We start from the raw sequence: 21,796 nt of genomic DNA on the forward strand, positions 1-21,796 counted from the left end.
GAAAGTGCTTTAGGACACAGGGCCAAACCTTGTGAACTAAGAACAAAAAGAAAGGTACTTTGTGAGGGGTACTTGAGTTGCCAGCACCTTGAGATGTAACCTAAGAATGATCTGTAACTGACCATATGAAATCTTGTCTTGACATTTTCCTGGAAGTTGGAAGCAGATATTGAAAATAAGAATGCTTAGGTTGAGGAGTAGCACAAATTAACTGGAATATAGCCCATTATTATACATGTCCGTATTACACTTACTATACTGTATTATTGCATGAGAGCTAAGATTATGGGATTAGGAATTCAGGGAGTTCTGAGTCCAAATTCTGACTCCAACGTTGGTAGCTGTTTGACCTTAGGCTAATTTCTAAACCTCCCCATCTTTTAAAAATCTGTAAAATGCAGATAATATAACCTACCTTCATTAAGTGGTTATAGGAATAAATAAGACTATATATATAAATAGCTTGACATTGTGTTTGGTATAGAGTAAGAGCCAAATAAATGGTACTATTATTAGCTTAGCATAATTGAACTTCAGCAATTATAATTAACTACACTTACAAAATCTGAGTAAAAGATTGCTTTACTTACTTATCTCAACAACCAGAAACACCTTCTCCAGGGGAGGGAGATATTTTTTAGAACTTTTCTCAGTGTTAGTTTGCATATCTTTGGGGTATTTTAAAAGGTGCTAAGCAATTTTTCTTAGAACTTTATAGTATCCTTCTGGTTCATGGGATTTTTGTAGCTTATTTGCCACTTACATAAGAAGCTCTGTCTTCTTTAAGTCTCACTTTGCAGGAAATAGTGGGAATATTTACCAAGTACTTTTCAGAAGTAAGATGAGTGGTAAGAAATTCAGGCATGGTTCTGGGGATACATACACAATGCAACAACATAAATAAGGGGTCTCAGTGTAATATACAATACCACTAAAAATACTAATTTACTTCCCCAGTGGCATATATTAATAGAAGTTTCCTGAATGGGCTCCTCTAACTATTGCAATCACAGTGATAAGACCAGCTTGAACTGTCAGTAGCTGTGGGGTGTGCCAAATGAGACAGCCCAGCCTAGATTGGCCTCTATTTCTCATTTATGGTGAAGAAAGCAGTGTTTGCTTTAGCGAGTGTAAAATTCACCTGCAGATTTCAAGGGGAAAACTAGAGGCCAAAGATTAAGTGAGAAGATAATAAATCTTTCAGTAAAACAATCAACAGAGCAAATAGACAACCTACAGAATGGGAGAAAATATTCACAAGTTACACATTCAATAAAGGGCTAATAACCAGAATTTAGAAAGAACTCAAGCAAATCAGCAAGAAAAAAACAAACAACTCTATTAACAAATGGGCAAAAGACATGAACAGAAGCTTCTCAAAAGAAGAAATGCGAAAAAATGCTCAACATCACTAATCATCAGGGAAATGCAAATTAAAACCACAATGAGATATCACTTTACCCCAGTTAAAATGGCATTTATCAAAAAGTCCAAAAACAATAGATGCTGGCGTAGATGCAGAGAGAAAGGAACACTTATGTACTGTTGGTGGGACTGCAAATTAGCGCAACCTTTATGGAAAACAGTATGCAGATTCTTCAAAGAACCGAAAGTAGACCTACCATTCAATCCAGCAATCCCACTATTGGGTATTTACTCAAAGAAAAAAAAGACTTTTCCTCAAAAAGACACTTGTACTTGAATGTTTATTGTAGCACAATTCACAATTGCAAAGATGTGGAATCAACCCAAGGGCCCATCAATTCATGAGTGGGTTAATAAAATGTGGTATATGTACACCATGGAATACTACTCAGCCATAAAAAAGATGAATTAATAACTTTTGCAACAATTTGGATGGAACTGTAGACCCTTCTCCTAAGTGAAGTGTCTCAAGAATGGAAAACACCACATGTACTCACTATTAAATTAGAACTAACAATGAGCACACGTGTGCACAGAGGGAAGTAAAACTCAGTGGAAATCAACCATGGAGGAGGGGGGAGGAGGGGAGGAGCAAAAGCCTACCTAACAGGTACTATGAACACTATTTGGGTGATGGACACACCTTTAGCAGGGACTCAAGCATTACAAAAGTGATCTATGTAATCTAAAACATTTGTACCCCCTTAATATTTTGAAATTAAGAAAAAAACATTGTGAAGTGGTGATAACAAAAATGACACTTTTGAGTCCTATTTCCCACCAGTGAGATGCTTGGGAATAGTGGGTCAGATTAAGACAGAGGAAAAATGTGCCAGAAAACAAAAGTGTAAGTCTTGCTTCGTGGTCTCCTTGCTTACTGCAAAAATTCTCTGAGTATTAAGAGCTATGAAGGGGTGTTAGAAAATTCTGTATTTATGAATAGTGTAAATCAAATTTTACTAATTGAATTCTAAAACAGAGGGGTGATTAGAAAATTATGGAGTAAACTGCTTTGTCAGGGTGAAGCCTTGTGCCAGCTGCAGCAGTTGGTGTCATAATATGTCCCTGGATAGAATTATGGTGTACTGGTGCCAGCAGTGTCCCAGTTAATCAGATTTAGTAGGATACTGGACAACCATGCAAGCTTCCTGGTCCTGTGACGGTGTGTTACAGGAGATGTGTTGAGGCTTCTTCATCCTAAAGGTTTTCATATAGTGTTTCTCAATCCTGAGGACTAGAATAACCCCTTCTAAAGGTAAATAAAAATCCTCCACTGATGCTTACATTTACTTACATTATTTAAATTATTTTTAGTGTAATGTTCTCTTAAAGTACACAAAAATAAAACCAAGTACCAACTCCTAATATTTATAGTTCTTATAAACCAAAGGCTTTTATTTTTTTTCAGATTAAATTTAAACAGAATTATGGAGCCAGTGATGTTTAAATTGACAATACTAATTTAATGAGATGGATGATGTTATTTTACTGAACTGAATAACTGATTACAATGTATAAAGATGATATGGGTTGTCTCAGGGCAAATATTTTTGATTTTGGTATATTTATAAAACTACCTCTCTCAACCTTTTTAAATTAATACCATTGTATTAATGAAGGTAATCTAATAGTTCAAATAAAGAACTATAGATTAGCATCATTCACATAATATGGCCAACTCTTCTTTTCTCATCTGCCAGGGATCATTGGGGAATGCTATGCCATGCCAATTTGATCACAAACGCAATGCAAACATGAGCAAAATCATGAAGCAGCACTCATTTATAAAGTTATCACCTTGTTCTTTATGAAAATGTTCTATGGTAGCCCTTAGCCACACAGAGCTATTGAGCACTTAAAGCAGACTGGTGCAACTGGGGACAGAATTTTTAATAAATTTTGATTTAAATAGCCAACTGTGGCTAGTGGCCACTGTGTTGGATAGGGCAGAATCCTAGTTCATACATTTATTATTATTTTTATATTATCATGGAAATAAAATCACTAGCTGTGTGAGTAGGGCAATGTATTTAACCTCCATGCCTTTATCTGTAAAGTCGGGATAATGAGATATAACGTATTTAAATCACTTAGCATAGTGCTCAGACAGGAACAATACTCAATCTCTAGGCTTGCCTATGGGTGATGGGCCAGAGGGAGGGTTTGCCCCCTTTCAAAATTTCTGTCACTGTTCCCTCAGGACACCCCTAGGTGTGATTATTCTTTGCAATACACAATTGACATTTTCTCTATCTTATGTGAAGTGTTACTAAAGGCATCATTAGGCAATGTTGCTATTTTTGTTAATCTATAACAGGCAAACTAAGTAAAAACAGTGTGTTTACCATGCAAATGTAGCTGCGATTAGTCACCCACCACCACCCAGCCTCTGCCTTCCAATTAGACTGCCTACCCCATCCCCCACAGCGAGCTGCCAATGATCTCAAAGAACTGTCCTAGGTGCATCAAACAGCCAAGGTGTTTAGGACCTCATTTTAATTTCTCTGGAAAATGGGAAGCCCAAACCCCTTTCGGGTTGTAGAGGACTGTTATGAAATAGGCTATGTCATGCTAATTACTGCCTCTGCTTCTGCTCCTGTGGGGGAAGCTCTTCCATCCCCCAGGCCCAATTGACAACCCCATTTCCTGCCCAGCAAACACTCTGCATGATTTGCCAGAATCTGCTCAAGCTTCACCTCATCTATAGAACATTTCCTGACCCTCCCAGATAAAACGTATCTCCTATGTGCTTGCCCTCACCCTGTACCTTACACGGACTTCCATCCCAGCAACCATAATTTTCACATTTGTTTTTACCTTATTTTATGGATTGAATTGTGTCCCGTCTACCTGCAAAGATATGGTGAAGTCCTACCTCCCAGCACCTCAGAATGTGCCTTTATTTAGAAATAGAGTCTTTGCAGAGGTAATTATATAGTTAAGATGAGGTCATACTGCAGTACGGTAGGCCTTTAATCCAATATGACTGGTGTCCTTCTAAGAAGAGAAGAGGCAGGGACACAGACATACAAGAGGAGAATGCCCTGTGACAATGGAGGCAGAAATTGAAGAGCTGCAGCTGTAAGCCAAAGAATGCCAAGAATTGCAGAGAAAACAGCAGAAGCTAAGAAGAGGCAAGGAAGGATTCTCACCTACATCTTTCGGAGGGAGCATGGCCCTGCCGACACCTTGATTTCAGAATTCTAGTGTTCAGAACTTTGAGACAGTAAGTTCTTTAAGCCACTCAGTTTGTGGAACTTTGTTAAGGCAGCCCTGGGACACTAATACGCCTGACTAGACCATAAGCTCCTTGAGGACAAAGACCTTGTTTGATTTATTTTTTTGGTAGTTGTTGCAGTGTCTGAACCAATAAGAGGGGTAAAAAACCTTGTTGGGTGGATAAATAAATGAATATAGTACCTATCCCTTTGCCTTAATCTTGTCTCAAATTGGAACTGCAGAAAAATCACTTTAACTATATTTAAGGCTGCTGCATATGGCCACACAGGTTAGGTGCATGATTCCAGAGTGGTGTAATGTGGTGACCTTCAATTATTTATCACTGGATAATTTCATCTCCATAAAGAAAGTCAATAGAACAGTGAAACTCCACGCCATCTGTTAGAAAAATCACTATCATTGTGAAATTCAGCTCTTACTCTGCCAAATAGCAGAAGCTATAAATAATTATCCTCTAGATCAGGGATGGGTAAACTACAGACCTCTAGCCAAGTCCAGCCTGCTGCCTGTTTTTGTACTAATCAATAAAGTTTTACTAAAACACAACCATGCTCATTCATTTACATATTGTCAATGGCTGCTTTAGTGCTACAGTGAGTGTTGAGTGGTTGTGGTTGATAGTGGTTGTGATGCAGCCCATAAAGCCCACAATACTTATTAATACTCTCTAGCCCCTTACAGAAAAAGTTTGCTGAGCCCTGCTCCAGATGATATAAATCGGTAGATGTTGCCAGAATGTTTCATATTAAGTGATAAAAATCCCACCTTGAAACTGAAACCACTCATTTTATCACACTTCGGAAGATTCTACACTACTAGTGCTAATGTAGGCATGCCAGAAAGAAAATTATATGTAGAAAATAATTTATTTCTTCCTCAAAATAAGAGCCGGGGTTAAAAAAAAGAGTGTGTGAGTTTATTTATGTGTGTATGTGAATAGGGAGATGTAGGTGGAGTAAACTCCAAGCAAACATAGCATATGCAATTTACACAGTTAGGTGCTCTATACAGGGAATTTTTGAACTGTGTCCAGCTACTCAAATTGGAGAGAAGTGAGAAATCAAGAAATGGATAGAGACCTATTATGAAGTCCAGGAGGAGACATGTGATTCAAATGTTTATGAGAAAAGTGCTGCCTGAAGTTTTATTCCTTCTGGAAGGCATTGTGGAAAGTCTTAGGCCTTTCTGGAGAGGTCCCTTACGCATGAAGTACACACCTGCCATTTAATCCCATCACCCAGGCCTCAACTGATTGGGCCAAGACTGGACACCTGATCCAAAGGTCAAGGGCCTATGGAATGGCCTGGTACAGGGCTCTGCCCAGTAGGGATGGATACTGGCCATACCAACCACATGCTCTGTCTCAGGAAGTTTAAACTGGAGACACATGGGGACAGTCAGCAAATCTATGTATCAAGATTAGCCAAAGCAGAAACAGCGTGGCATCGTAGTGTCACCACAATCCAGGACAATTGTTATCTAAGAGATAAGTAGAAAACCTGGTCACAAAAGTAACACTGTGTCCTGCATGATGTTGCTATTTCCAGAGGTCTGATTGTGCCATGGGGGCTGTGTCATTAACCAGGGAGCAGTTCGTTCCATTTTTATGTTACTGTTCAAGGATGGATTTAATTCATGGTCAGCTCAGTTTCCCTATTTCATCACTTCAACCACGCTCTTCCCATCCTCTGTTCCCATATACTTCTTTGTCCCTCATCTACAGCTGCCTTGCAAACTCTTGCAACCAACCCAGCCATGCACTTCTCTCTGTTCCTATGTGGGGGCAGTTTAGAGCTGTGGAAAAATATATTATCCAGCCACTGTGTTGGTGGCATTATAAATGCATGGTTTCCAACGTTGGCAGGACCTACTTGTCTATTTGGAAGTTCCTTATGTGTCCATATGTGACTCCCTCTCCTGTTCCTCACAGCTGATACTGTAAAGCTTCGACATTTCCCAGGCTTCCATTTCCATGGGTTACCTCGAATCCTACCTCAGAGAAAACAGAAGTATCAGGACTCAGTGTCCAGACTCCCCGCATGAACTTATATAAACCTACACTCTTTCCTTCCTGCTTTCATGTTCCTAAGGAAGGGTAAAACTTCTGGTCACAACCAATCCCTCTACCAGTGCTCCAAATTCCAAGATCTTCTATTCTTGATTCCAATCTTGTCCCTGTGCAATATTCCCTCTCATTCCCAGATCTGCCATTTCTCCCATGTCCATGGTTTCTTTCCTAAAGCATACCTATAAATTCATATCTCCTCTGTCTAAAAACCCTTTTTTGACCCTTCTTAATCAACTGGCTGTCATCTGATTGAACCCATTCATTTTAAGGCTGCTCACCTTAAAAGGTATAGGCAAGTCTGGTCAACATGGAGAACTGAGGTGATTTGATTCTATATGATCAAGTCTGAGCATATAGAAATGCTACTTAAAATATAATAAACTTTTAAATTTTAAAGAAATAACTGAGTTCAAATTGAGTAAGATGTGTCTCCAGGTCCTAGAAATGAAAGAAATTCTGAAAATCAGAATGCGAGGGAACAAAAAGTGAATGGCTGCTGGGATGTTGGAGCCTGGAATAGGCCTTCATGGATGGGAGCTGGTGTTCCCATGGCAGTGTGAGGAGCACAGTGCAGGTTTAGGATCTGTGTTGAGGGGAGTGGGCCTCAGCAACCTACATCCAGCCTTGAATCTCAAAGGTCTGCACCATTTGTGAAATGGGAGCTACAAAATTCCTCCAACCAGCCCCTGGAAGTGTTAGCAAAGCTGGTTATCTGCCCAAGGCAATGTGTGGAAAAAGATTTAGCAATGAGAAAGTAGAACCAAAGGCCACCCTAACCACAAATGGAGTATCAGGCCTGAACTCATACCTCCCACGTGGTTCCATGATCCTAGCTGAGGCATTAACATGAGAATTTGTCCAGATCCAGTGACACTCATGGAACTTATGCAGAAGCAAATGCAAAACTGACCCGTAGGGACATTCCTGTAACCCAGGACATGTGGGACTATCCTCAATGAAGATGAGTTCATAATAGAAACTTATAAACTAGGCAAGAAAACAAATCATCTCAAGAGCACATACAATTCATGAGGATTTGTACTCCTTGAACCAGAAATAGTAGCCCAATTTGAAAGAAACTTCAAAATGTTTAGAAATATAAAGGAAATAAAGAATATTTCCTTGTTAAAAAGGAAAGATGGAGAAAAATAGAAGCCATTAGGCAACAAAGGGCCAGTATAAAAGAAGAGCAAGGGAGTTTAAAATAAATTTTAGAAATGAAAAATGTAGTTTTTGAAGATTAAAACTCAGTGGTTGGGTTTAATAGTAGTCTAGACATAGCTGAAGAGAGAATTCACGAATTATCTAAGAAATGCAGCTCAGAAAGAGATAAAGGGATAATGTAAAAAAGGAGTTGAGAGGCATGGAGGATAGAATGAAAGAGTCCAAGATGCATCTAACAGAGTACCAGAAGGAGAGTGTGATAGTCATTATTGGCGACTTCCGAATATTTTCTGCTCTCCTCCTATACACATAGATATTTATACTTCCCCACCACTTGGAAGTTAGGTGTGGCCATGTGACTTACTTTAGCCAATGTGAGTGGAAGTGATATGCATAATTCATCACACTCTTTTTCTTTTTAACTTCTACACATTCCAGGTTGTGGTTTTTCTATTGACTGGATCTCAGAGTAAGCACAACACAGAGCAGAGACCACCAGTCAACCCTTAATGGAAATATATAACAGCATGTGTGAGGAATAAACCTTGTTGTTTTAAACTATAGTGATATTGGGATTATTTGTCCTATAGCATAACATAGCCCTCCTTGACTGTTATAAGGAAAATGGCAAGCAGAGAAAGAGATGTCATTTCAAGAGCTGATGAATAAGAATTTTCCAGAATTGAAAAAAGATATGAGTTTTTGGATTAAATGAGAATATTGAGCCCCAAGTAAAACAAATAAAAACAAATCCACAATCAGACACATAATAATGAAACTGCTAAACATAAAAGCATTCTTCATCTCGTTAAATCCTCATAACAATTCTATTATGTAATATTATTCCCATTTTATATATGAAGAAGCTAAATCTCAGTTTTATGGCTTCAGAGAGAGTAAGGTATAAAAGAATTCAAACCCAAATCTATCTTCCAAAACCGATCCCTTTTCAAACCTCATTTATTAATAAAATCTCATTTTCACTTTACAATATCCTCATAAAACAAATCTTATTTTCCCACTTTATAGATAAGAAAACAGGGGGTTATAAATGTTAGTTGACTTGTCCTAGCACATAAAACTAGTAAATGGCAGGGCTTGGGTTTGAACTCAAGTCTTGTTGGCTTTAAAGCCCAGACACTTTTCCCTATGTCATATTGCTTTCTACGATTTTTCTGGAATTTAGCTTACGTATTTTTATCATTAATTTTTTCCACATTTAATCTCCAACCACAGTGGTATTCTTGCCACTTCCAGAATACACCACGTATGCTTCAGTCTCAAAGCCTTTGCATTTACCATTCTTACTGTCTAGAACGCTTATTCCCCAGACACCACAAGGACACGCAATTCATGCAGGTTTCAATTCAAGTTCTGTTTTGAGAGGCCTTCCCAGTTTTGAGAGGCCTCATCACTACTGTTCTATCCCCTTACCCTGCTTTATTTTCTTTGTGGTATGTATAGTTATCTGGCATTATAAATTATACTTTTATTGTCTGTCTCTCCCTCTAGTGAAAGCTCCATGAAAGCAGATTCTTTACTTTGTTCTATTTCCTCAGTTGCTCAATAAGTATTTGTTGAATGAATGAATGAACAGATGAACCACAGAGTATCTATGCTTAGCCCTACTCAACCTCCTAAGAATCACAAGAAGCAAATACCCTGGGAACACATGAGGAAGCACATCTCATCACAAAGCAGGACTAGGTATGAGGCAGCCTAGTGGCAAATTCAAGACATTAACTACACCCCTGCCTTTTAATTCAGAGAACATCAAATGCTTTTTACTTTAAATAGACACACACAGGGTCATGTGAAGAGATTGCTTACCCAACTTTGATCATGCAGCCTGATCCCTTAACGCTAATACCTTAGTACTCACTCATGGGGTCAGAAGTACTTCTTTCTACGAACGAGCAAGTCCACAAAAAGCTGCTCTTCACTCTCCACCATGCATACACCTATCTTTTCTCCTTTTCTTTCCTTTTCTACTCTTTCACATGGCAATGACCCTATGAGGTATTATGACCTCCCCTTGATCTCATTTCATAGATAAGAATACCTCAGCTCAGAGAGGCTAAGAGACTTACCCAGGATCACAGAGCCAGTTAGTGCCTGAGTTTGGGTTTGATCTCAGATAAGGACGGATGGTGTTATGGGTTGAATTGTGTCTCCTAACAAAAGACATGTTGAAATTCTAACCATTCAGTATCTCAGAATGTGGCCTTATTTGGAAATAGGACAGTTGCAGATGTAATTAGTTAAGATGAGGACATACTGGAGTAGGATGGGCCCCTAATCCAATATGACTGGTGTCCTTATAAAAAGAAAACCATGTGAAGAGACAGGGACACAAGGAGAGCACCATATAATAGTGGAAGATTAGAAGCCAAAAAACACCAAAGATGGCAGGCAAAGGCAAGGAAAGATTCACCAACAGGTGTCAGAGGGAGTATGATTTTGGACTTCCAGCTTCCAGAACAGACAACACATTTGTGCTATTCAAATGCACCCAGTTTGTGGCACTTTGTTATGGCAGCCCTAGGAAACTAATGCAGGTGGCAGAGCCATCTTTCCTCTATGCCACACTGTCTTAGATATTTAGGACAGAGTTGGCTTATATGGCCTGAGCAGAGAAAGAATGTGTGCGGAAAGGGTCTGGAGACTTCATCTGAAATCACAAAAATAGAACCAGAAAGTACCTAAACCATTTTATTTACATCATGATATCCATAAATACAAAGAAGTAAGCTCCTCAGTTGTTCTAAGTATAAGTTAGTTCACCAGGAAGAGACCACAGGAAAAATTTAAGTATTCCCCTTGGGTGCCTCCTCATCACGTGTTTGTTTTTGCCTAGCTCCCAGCTCCCAAATTCAGGGTGATACCTAGGGACCTCCCTAATTATATCCAAGACACTTCCCTCTTCTGTTCTTTTTTCTTCTCCCCACCCCCTTCCCCCAACAACCACTATTGTTTTACCTGGTTTACCCTGGTTTTCCTTTAAATCAGGCAGTGGCATTCAAAAGTATTTCTTTAATCCCACTAGAAAAAAACAGAGCACCAAAATATCTAATCCCTGCTCTACCACTTCAATCCACATGTATTCCCTTGATGATATAACTCTCCCTGGTGCCGCTGTCAAGGCAGAAAGTTGGGGGTGGGGAAGGCAGAGAGAGCCAGGATCTGTGTCACAAGGAGAGGAATCCAGAGGGTAAAAGGGAACAGGAGAGTAGACATGGAGGGTCACCAGCCTTTCCTCCTCGAGTAGATGTTCTGAAGCTTCTTGACCCTTGGGAAATATAAATGTTTTCTAATGTTTCCTCGCCTTCTGCTCTGAATCTCTGGTATTCTGGTTTTTAGAAGTGAAAAAAATATTTTGATTTAAGCCATATGGCCTTTTCCTCCTTACACTGGAGCTGTAAAAAACTCATAGGGGCAGGTGTGGAAAGCAGTGGCAGAAGGGTGGGTGGGTACATAGGGTCTGTGTGTCTATAGCTTGTGCAGTTCTGTAGCTATGGCAACCACACGCAATGCCACTTGCATAGCATCATAACATGGCCCTAGAGTTACCCCGGCTCCTCAACTATTCCTCTTCAATGCACTATCTGTGCTGCTGTTTCCTAGCTACCATAGCTCTGTTATTTTTTTTTTTTTTTTTTGAGGACGTGCTTAAGTATTGTTTCTGCCTGCTGTGCTTGTTGTCACTACACCTTAGTTCATCTGATAGCAAAACTAGATAGCAAATCAAAAACTCATTTTTACAGATTTTGTTCATTGTTAACAATTGTCTGTACTTAAACACATTAAGTTAGAAAGATTCTTGAGGCTGTGGTCTGGAGGAGATGACCACCTGAGACTTTTTCTAGTTCTAAAGGTCCATGCTGGGCTCTGTCAGAGCTAATGATACTGTCAGTTGACTGCCTGCCTACTGAAGATTTTTTTTTTTTTTTTGCGAGTTGTTACAATTTCCCGACAACAGTAGTAGTAAAATTAAAGTAAAATTTATTATTGCAATATATGCAAATATATATCCTATGAAGCTTGTACACCAGTAATTTATGCATCTGTACCCCATAAAAGAAAGATGCATTGTGTTAATTCTGAGAATATATACACAAATGGTTTCCTTTATTTATTGTTAAAAACAATCCCCAAATCCTCAGAAATATTTCTGCTGTAATTAAATTTAAATGTTTTTTTAAAAAATTCATGGGACCTGGTAATTTACTATGTTCATATTTTAGTTTCCTTATGTTTAGTCATTAATTGTGGTATCACAAACAGCTAAGATTTAAAGCCCTTCACCGTCCTGGGCCCAAATAGAAGCAAGACATCAACACCCATAAGTTATGAGCAGTCTCCCAAAGGGACTGTAATACAAAATACACTTATAATTGAATTAACTTGGGAGAGGATTCTGGGAAGATGACAGCTTCAGCAGCATAGTTTTTCATTCCCTCTGAATCCTTACATCAAAACAGAGAGAACAGCTGGATAGCAAAACCAAAAATCCATGAACGACATTTAGCACAAAACTAGGTGACAAGTTATCACCACAAAATACAAGTGGGTAGAGACAAACCACCAATAGCCACAGACTAGTATGGTACCAGTGCCTATGTGGGAGAAAGGATAAGGAAGCTGCATCTGATGGGCCTAAGAACAGGAGGACCAAAAAGTAGCCAATAGGTATTCACCGGAGAGAGGGCAAGCCTGTCTGAAAACAGCAGCTGAAACTGGTAGGGGTTTTGACCAATACTAATGTGAAGCCCATGGGAAAAAGGTCTCGAGACTGTAGCAGTCTTGCTCCTATGAATCTCAAAACAGACCTGCCAGGGCTCCTTTGCAGGGCAGAGACTAACACTAAGGAGAAGCTGCTTGCAGTGGGAAAAAAATTGAATAGGACATGGACAAAAGATGAGGGAAAGAAAACCTCTACATCAAAATGGTGAAATATCATGAAGCAAGCTGCCTTATTTTTTAACACTCCTCCAAATCAACACAGGGAGTTTTGTGAAGTAAGAAAAGCTTTCCTCAATACCACTTTATAACAAATATTCAGAAAAATGAAGTTCACATTGAAAGAAGCAACAGAAAAATACCAAGATCACATAATTTTTACAAGGAAAAAAAAAAGAAACAAGGAGCTGAATAACATTCCTACAGGCTGGGTGCAGTGGCTCACGCCTGTAATCCTAGCTCTCTGGGAGGCTGAGGTGGGTGGATCATTTGAGCTCAGGAGTTCGAGACCAGCCTGAGCAAGAGTGAGACCCCTGTCTCTACTAAAAAATACAAAGAAATTATATGGACAACTAAAAATATACATATATAAAAAAAATTAGCTGGGCATGGTGGTGCATGTCTGTAGTCCCAGCTACTCAGGAGGCTGAGGCAGGAGGATTGCTTGAGCCCAGGAGTTTGAGGTTCCTGTGAGCTAGGCTAACGCCATAGCACTCTAGCCTGGGCAACAGAGTGAGACTCTGTCTCAAAAAAATAAATAAATAAATAAAATAAAACATTCCTACAGGCAATGAGAACATCCCAGAAAGAAATACCCACAAAATAGACAAAAACTGTAACCTACTATTTCTAAATGAGATAAAAAAATTAAAATAATAATACAAGATATGAAATAACAGAAATGAGAATGAGAAACTCTGAAATGAAAAGATAGAACTCAGGAAATAATTAGAAATGAAGCAAAAATAATTTAAGAATGAAGAGTAAGCTAGAAAGAGAATAAGAGCAAATAAATTCAACAGTAATGCCTAAAAAGAGACAGATGAAAAAGAAGAAAATCTTTAATATTTATATTTCAATTCAGAAAGAGACAAAGATTTAAGAGGAAATGACAAATATTGAAGTGACAAGACTGAAAAATATAGATAATAGAAGTCCCTAAAGAAGAAAAAAAAAAGGGAACAGAAGAAATACTAAAACTAGATTCAAGAAAACCTTTCAAGGCCAGGTGTGGCAGCTCATGCCTGTAATCCTAACACTCCAGGAGGCCAAGTCGGGAGGATCTTTTGAGGCCAGTAGTTTGAGACCAGCCTGTACAAGAGCAAGACTCATCTCTACTAAAAATAGAAAAAAAAATAGCCAGGCATGGTGGTGTGTGCCTGTAGTCCCAGCTACCCAGAAGGGTGAAGCAGGAGGATTGTTTGAGCCCAGGAGTTTGAGGTTGCAGTGAGCAATAATGATGCCATTGTACTCTACCCGAGGGCGACAGAGCAAGACTCTGTCTCAAAACAAATAAATGAAAATAAAAACAAACAAACAAACAAAAAAAAAAAACAGAAAGAAAAGAAAACTTTTCAGAAAAAAAGATTTAAAATGACACACAAAATACCCAGAATGATCGATTCTAGTAAAATTACTGGATTTAAAGAAAAATAAAAAAATTATTTGGGCCTCTAGAGAAAAGAATGTATGACTTATAAGTGAAAGAAAATTAGATTATCTTCAGAATTAATTTTTTTAGATTGTCATCAGGAAATAGAGTAATATCATACTATAACTAAGGAAAGGAAATATGAGCCAAGTATAGGCGATACAGGCAAACTGTTATAAAATATGTAAGATCTCAAGGAATATTGTTCCCATGAGCTCTTCTTGATGAATCTACTAGAGAATGAACATCAGACAACCAAAATGACCAGAGAGATCAACACAAGGACTAGTGGTGAGCATTAAATACAGTTACTGGTACAACTAAGACTAAATGCGGGCTGAAAGGGAGAGCATGATATATAATGGCTGTGTGTTCTGACAATGTAGGTACAGCACAACTATAAAAAATGAAGGAGAGCACATACAAAATAAAAATTGTAAATTACAATTATTACTCATATTGGAGGTAGTATTAGTATTGTTATTCTGAGACTGTTGTACGTATAGTGGGAAATGAAACAAATGAGTACTTGTGGGATATTCTCATTCTGTAATTTCCCAACTTCTTGAGATAGAGCTTCTTGGTAAGGAAGAAAGGGAATATGGATGGAATACAGAAGAGGTTAAAAGAAAGCTCTAGAGTCTTGAATTTGAATTGGCAGTATCAATATAAACTCATGAGGTATTTCATTTTTAAATTTATTTGTGTGTGTGTGTGTGTGCATTTCCTTTTTCTGTCCATTGAAAATACCATCCATTCCATCTGTCAAAAACAATGACCAGCCATTGAAAACAACGCCCAACCCAGCAGCAATGAGCATCCCTAACCCCTAGAATGTGACTTTGAAATACCATTTCTCATTAAAAGAAATCAGGGTATTTTGGGGAGATCGCTGATTCCAGGACTAGTAGGAAATGTACAAAATGAACCATTTGTCAAACTAGATAGCAAGGAAGTTATCAAAGATTACCAGGGTTGCACCAAAAGTACAAAGGATCCAAGTTTAAGAAGAAGCCTCCACTGGCCAAAGATGGGGCAATTTGAGTTTAAATAATAATAATTTCAATAAATTAAAAGCTATTAAATATGTTTAAACCCATGAGTTCAGAATGAGATTTCCAATAGAGAAAATGCTTTCCTACGAAGGATAATAGAGAACTAATTTGTTATTTTAAAATATGGTAAATAAAGGGAAAGAATCACAGATTTATCCTGCCTTTTCTCTATCAACTATACCACTGGGTAACCAAATAATAAATGAGAAGTGTCTTTTATAACAGTTTTTCAACTAAGAAATGAAAAAGAAAAGACAGAATTATAATATCACCATTTTACAATCCAATGAATTTAAAGATATAAATATTAAGCATCAACAGCTGCTAATACCATGAAAAGATAAATAACCTGACATTATGTGTTTTTTGTTGTCTTGCCAGACACCAATCTCTTGGCAACATCCCCCAAAAAGAAACACCAAATACCACATAACTCCTATAGTTTTGCCAGACACTTTGGAAAGGAATGAAACCTGAGTCTGATCCAGTCTCTGGATCTAGCAGCCAAATTTCAGGAAATACAGAGAACAGAGGAACATGCTATATCTCACCACAAGTGTGCAATCAGCAACTTTCAGACCATGGGAAGCTCCCCAGTTCAAAGAGCCTGATAAACTGTAAGAAAAAAAAAGAAAAAAAGGAAAGAGGAGAACCTATAATTTAAAAGGGAGTTTAAAAGCATATAACATTTTTTAAATGGACAAGAATAAACTGTAGTATCTAGGGATGCACATTAGAGTGATAACAATTATGAAAGTGCAAGAAGGTGATCACTATAAAAGTCAGGACAATGGTTACTTATGGGAGGGGAGAGGCTTGTGACTCAAATTCAACACATGAAAGAGGATTCTAGACTGGTGGGTAAAGTTCCATTTCCTGATCTTAATGAGGTTTCCAGGACGTTTGCCTCATAAAAGTTCATTTAACTATACATTTTATGTAATTTTATGTATCTTTGTTTTATTTTACATTAGAAAGATTTTTTTGAGGAGAAAATATCAAACTTTTTATTTTTTATTTACATTTGCAAAATCTACATTCTTTTGATATACAATTCTGATAAATATTAACCAACACATATAGTCATGTAATCATAGTCAACCCCTCCCCCCATTCCAAATCCTGGCAACCATTAAACACACCTATACTTTGCTTCCTAGAACGTCATATAAATTGAATCATACAGTATGTAATATTTTGAGTCTGGTTTCCTTCACTTAGTATAATGCTTTGAGATCTATCCAAAGTTAGCAAACTTAGCAAATTTCCTTTTTATTGCTAAACAGTATTCTATCGTGTGGATGCAGTTCAGTTTGTTTATCCATTTACCAGAAGGACATTGTGTTGTATTAAATTTGGGCTAATTATGAATAAAGGTTCTATAAATATTTATGTACAGATTTTTGTCTGAATATAAGATTTTGTTTCTCTTGGATAAATACCTAGAAGTGAAATTGCTGGCTCATAGGTTAAGTGTATGCTCAACTTTATAAAAAACTGTCAAACCATTTTCCAAAGTGGCCATACTATTTTGCATCCTTAAAGGCAATGTATGAGAGTTCCAGTTGCTCTGCATTTTTGCTGGCACTTGGTATTGTCATTTTTTAAGCCATTCTAATAGATGTATAGTGGTATGTTATTGCAGTTTTAATTTGCACTTCCTTAATGACTTTCATGTGTTAAACACATGAAAAGTATGCTCATTTGCCATCTGTATATCTTCTTTGGTAAAGTGTCTACTCAAACTTTTGTTCATTTTTTAAGCACATTATTGGTTTTCTCACTGTTGAGTTTTTGAGAGTTTTTTTGCTATCCCGTTCTCCATTGAATTGCTTTTGTACCTTTGTCAAAAGTCAATTGGCCATATATTGGTGGTTCTATTCTGGACTTTCTGTTTTTGTTTCATTGATCTATGTGTCTATCCTTTCACCAGTACCATAGTATCTTGAATACTGTACCTTTATATTAAATCTGAGAATCAGGTAGTATTAATACTCCAGTTTTGTTCTTTTTCAAAATTATTTTGGGTATTCTAGTTCCTTTGTCTTCTCATTTAAATTTTGGAAACAGATTGTCAACATATACCAAAATAATAATAATAACAAAGATTTTTAAAAATTAACTAAAGGAACTAAGTTTTATTTTTACTATTTCTAAGTTAGTAGCTTTACTTCCATTTCTGGTTATGACTAATCTTTTTGTTGAGAACAATGATAAAATTTGGTTAAATCACAAAACCACAGTTTTTTAAGGACATCAGAGAGCAATCTGGGTAGTCAGAACTTTAGGATCATAAAATTCTCAAGAAAAGGGAATAGCAGAGGAGTGAGTCCACTTTCTAATTGCAAATGCCTGCATTGGATGACACCTAAGCTGCACATGTGTAGGGAAAGACACCAAGAAAATTAAAAACAGTTACTAAGAGGCTAAAAAGCTGAGCAGAGATGTAAGTAGTTTAATGGTTCTTAGCAGTCCTGGGAAGACAGAAGTTGGAGTTCAGAGTCCATCAGGTAGAAAGGACTTTGGTGAACAAATAAGATTTTAAGTGGAAACCTCTGAAAGGATTATGCCCTAGAATTAAGAGCAACCCTGGCTTGCCTGGATAAAGGTGATGTGCCCAAAGTCTCACTGCCAAAAAAAACCAAACTTTTCTGTGGAGGATAATACCATTAACCAGAGTCTTATAATTTTTCATAGACAAGATTTGGCATTTAATGTGTAAAAATCAGTAATGTCAAGAAACAGAACCAAATGACTGAAAATCAAGAGACAAAAGAGATGACAGAAGTAAACCTATAGGTAGCAAACATCTTGAGGTTTTAGCCACAGATTTTTTAAAGTAACTGTGGCTAGTATGTTTAAGGAATTAGATGAAGAGATGAGGAATTTCACAGAGAATTGGGATCGATAAAAAAGAATTAACTGTAGCCGGGCGCGGTGGCTCACGCCTGTAATCCTAGCACTCTGGGAGGCCGAGGTGGGTGGATTGCTCGAGGTCAGGAGTTCAAGACCAGCCTCAGCAAGAGCAAGACCCCGTCTCTACTAAAAATAGAAACAAATTATCTGGCCAACTAAAATATATATATAGAAAAAATTAGCCGGGCATGGTGGCACATGCCTGTAGTCCCAGCTACTCGGGAGGCTGAGGCAGTAGGATCGCTTAAGCCCAGGAGTTTGAGGTTGCTGTGAGCAAGGCTGACGCCACGGCACTCACTCTAGCCCGGGCAACAAAGCGACACACTGTCTCAAAAAAAAAAAAAAAAAAAGAATTAACTGTAAATCATAGAATGGAAAAATATAATAACTGAAATGAAGAATTCAAAAGATAAAGATTGGTTTAACAGTATTAGACCCAGTGGAAGTGATTAGTGAACTAGAAGATAGGTCAAATATCCAGATTGAAGCACAAAGAAAAAAGTGTGGAATATAGAGAAAAGAATATAAGAAACATATGGGACATGATGAAAGATCTTATGTGATTCCCAATGAGGTCCTATGAGGAGTGGAGGCAATGAATGTGGCAGGAGCCATATTTGAAGATACACGAGCCAAGAATTTCCCCCAAACTAACAGAAAACATCAAGCTGCAAATTCATGAATCTCTTTGAATTCAATGCAAGATAAATACAAAGAAAACTACACTTAGTCAAACCAATGAAAACTGAATGCAAATATAAAAATGTTAAAATTCACCAGAGTTTAAAAACAAAAGGTATATTACCTTCAAATGAGCAGTAAGAGTGACAGCTAACTTTTCCAACAGAATGATGGAAACCAGAAGAGCATAGCATCTTTAAAGAGTAGGAAAAATTACCACAAACTTAGAACACTATACCCAGCAAAATGAAGGTGTAATGGAGGGGAACTTTATACCTTTAAAAATGAATATGAAATAGAGACATTTTCATAAAAATAAAAACTAGAGTGCTCATTATCAGCAAACATGTGCTAAAAGAAATAATAGAGGAAATTCTTTAGATAAAAGTAAAAAGAATCCCAGCTAGAAGCCCAGAAATGCTGGCAGAAATAAAGAGCCCCATAAAAGGGATGTCTAAATTAATACTGATTGTTTAAAACAACAATAATAATGATATCTTATGGTGTTTAAAAAGCTCTTCACATGCAGTTTTATACAGCTAGATGAGCAGCCATTGCCACTTAAACACAGCATGTACATTCTTGCCTCTGTGCCTTTGGTCTCTACCTTGCCCATCATTTGAGGCCAAGTTTATGTCATAATACCTTCAGGAAGAGTTCACTAGCCACTCCTTCATTTATGTCTCCTCTCCCACCCCTGTAACTCAGCACCATGTTTTCTAGGTCACTTATTTCGAACTTAAACTAAGACAAGTTTTGTTCTCTTTTTCTTTTTTATTTCACTTTGTGTGCCTTGGGTTCTCAAAGTACAAATTTAAGGACCTTTCAGTGTCTACTATAGGTTATATTATGTATTATAGTATATGCTCAATAAATGTTTGTTGAATAATAAAATTTGTTGGAGTATAAATTAGTAATGAGTGACTGACCTTGTTGTTTTCTAGGACAGAATCTTCTATCCATTCATTAATAGTTATCCTGAGATTTGATAAAGGCAACTACTATAAATATAAACAAGAAAAGCTTTAACAGGGTCTTGGATGAAAGAGTCATTAGGATTGGATGTTCACATTTCATTTTTAACCTTTAAAATTGATTTGATGTCTGTTGAATAAAATCTTTCTTGATACCTCTGTCAAATGTATAAGACTAGTCAGAGTATATCGCAGGTATGGCATTTATTTCATTCTTATGTGAGTCATTGTACTATTTGTGGATGCTAAAGAAATAAAAGGGACAGCCCTTGAACTCTTCAGAGAATATAAAATCTAACTGGAGGCTAAAACATACATATGCAAATCCAAAGAAACATTTTAGTAATTTCAAGAAAATATCATATAGTGTAGACTAAAGCTGCAATAGATAAGAAATTAAAAATAAAAAATGAATGCACTTGGGGCCAGGCACAGTGGCTCACACCTATAATCCCAGCGCTTTGGGATGCTGAGGTGGGAGGATTGCTTGAGGTCAGGAGTTCGAGACCAGCCTGGGCAACAAATAAGACCTTGTCTCTACAAAAAATTTTAAAAATCAGCGGAGTATATTGGCATGTGCCTGTAGTCCTAGCTACTTGAGAGGCTGAGGCAGGAGGATTGCTTGAGCCCAGGAGTTGGAGGCTGCAGTGAGCTATGATCATGCCACTGCACTCCAGCCTTGGTGACAGAGATCCTGTCTCCAAACAAAAAACATAAAACAAAAGTGATCACACTTGGTGGGATGTGTTTAGGGAAGGCATCTGAAAAGAGGTAAATTCTGGTTTTGAGGGTTAGATGGAAATATATGGAAGAAAAGAGGCATAGATTTAAGCAGGGAGAAGTACAGGCAAAACACAGAGGCAAAATATTGAGTCCCGTTCAGGCAACTATAAACAGATAGGCTTAAGGAATCGAGGGAAAGTATGAAGCTAGAGAGAGAGAGAGGGACAGTTGATAGAAGACATCCAATATGTTTATCTTTGAAATAGTGTGGAATTCTTTTTCTTTTCAGTAGAAATAACCTTTACTGTCAACAGCCCAGTCAGACCCCTTAGCTGATATAATGACGATCGCAGCTTCCTAGGCTATCATTTGCAATAATTTCTGCCATATGAGTGTAATGGGAAAAACACATTGCAAAGTGAATTACTTTTGAAATGTATTGCATGCTGACATTTGGGAAATTAGATCCTGAACACAATGCATCCTGATTATTGAGGTGCCTTCCCATTATGAAAAGATAAATACAGACCAACAATTCAAAAAAAAAGCTGCATGTTAAATTAATTTAAAGTTCTGTCCTCTGGCAAGGTTCTTCTCAAAACTTTTGGTCACTATTCAGACAAATAACCATGAGCAGGGACTATTCCTTGCCTAGGCAGTCTATGTGGGTCTGAGGTGTCAAGAAGTGCCGTCTTTCAAACCCAGCACCGTGTTGTGAAGAATCCTGTTGTGCCCACTCTCTTATGTACCCAATGCTTCAGTGCTAGAGATGCCGCTGCTCAGCTGGGTTCCTTTCCATTTTCTGGAAAAAGCACAGCCACGCTCTCTTATGAAAAACAAACAACTCTTCACTTCTCCATTCCCACTCAGCAAATTCCTCTGGCACCACCGACCCAGCTCATCATGAATGTGCACTTGGTTTCCTCCATAAGCTTTCTGTGTTGCTGGGCTGCTGGGTTCAGCAGTCTTGACTCCAGAAGCACAAGTTTGTAATGCATTTGAGGAAAGGCCTTCTGGAGATACCACAGATGTTCCTGTTTCAAGCCAAGGCCTTCCGTGTTTACTGAACATATCCAATTTGTGTGTTGAATAGAATAAAATAATAAGAGGAAGGGAAGATGGGCAGGGAGACAATGGAATCTCACATGACGATTAGAGA

This window comes from Lemur catta, chromosome 15, assembly GCF_020740605.2.
Source record: "Lemur catta isolate mLemCat1 chromosome 15, mLemCat1.pri, whole genome shotgun sequence".
In the NCBI taxonomy this organism is placed as follows: Eukaryota; Metazoa; Chordata; class Mammalia; order Primates; family Lemuridae; genus Lemur; species Lemur catta.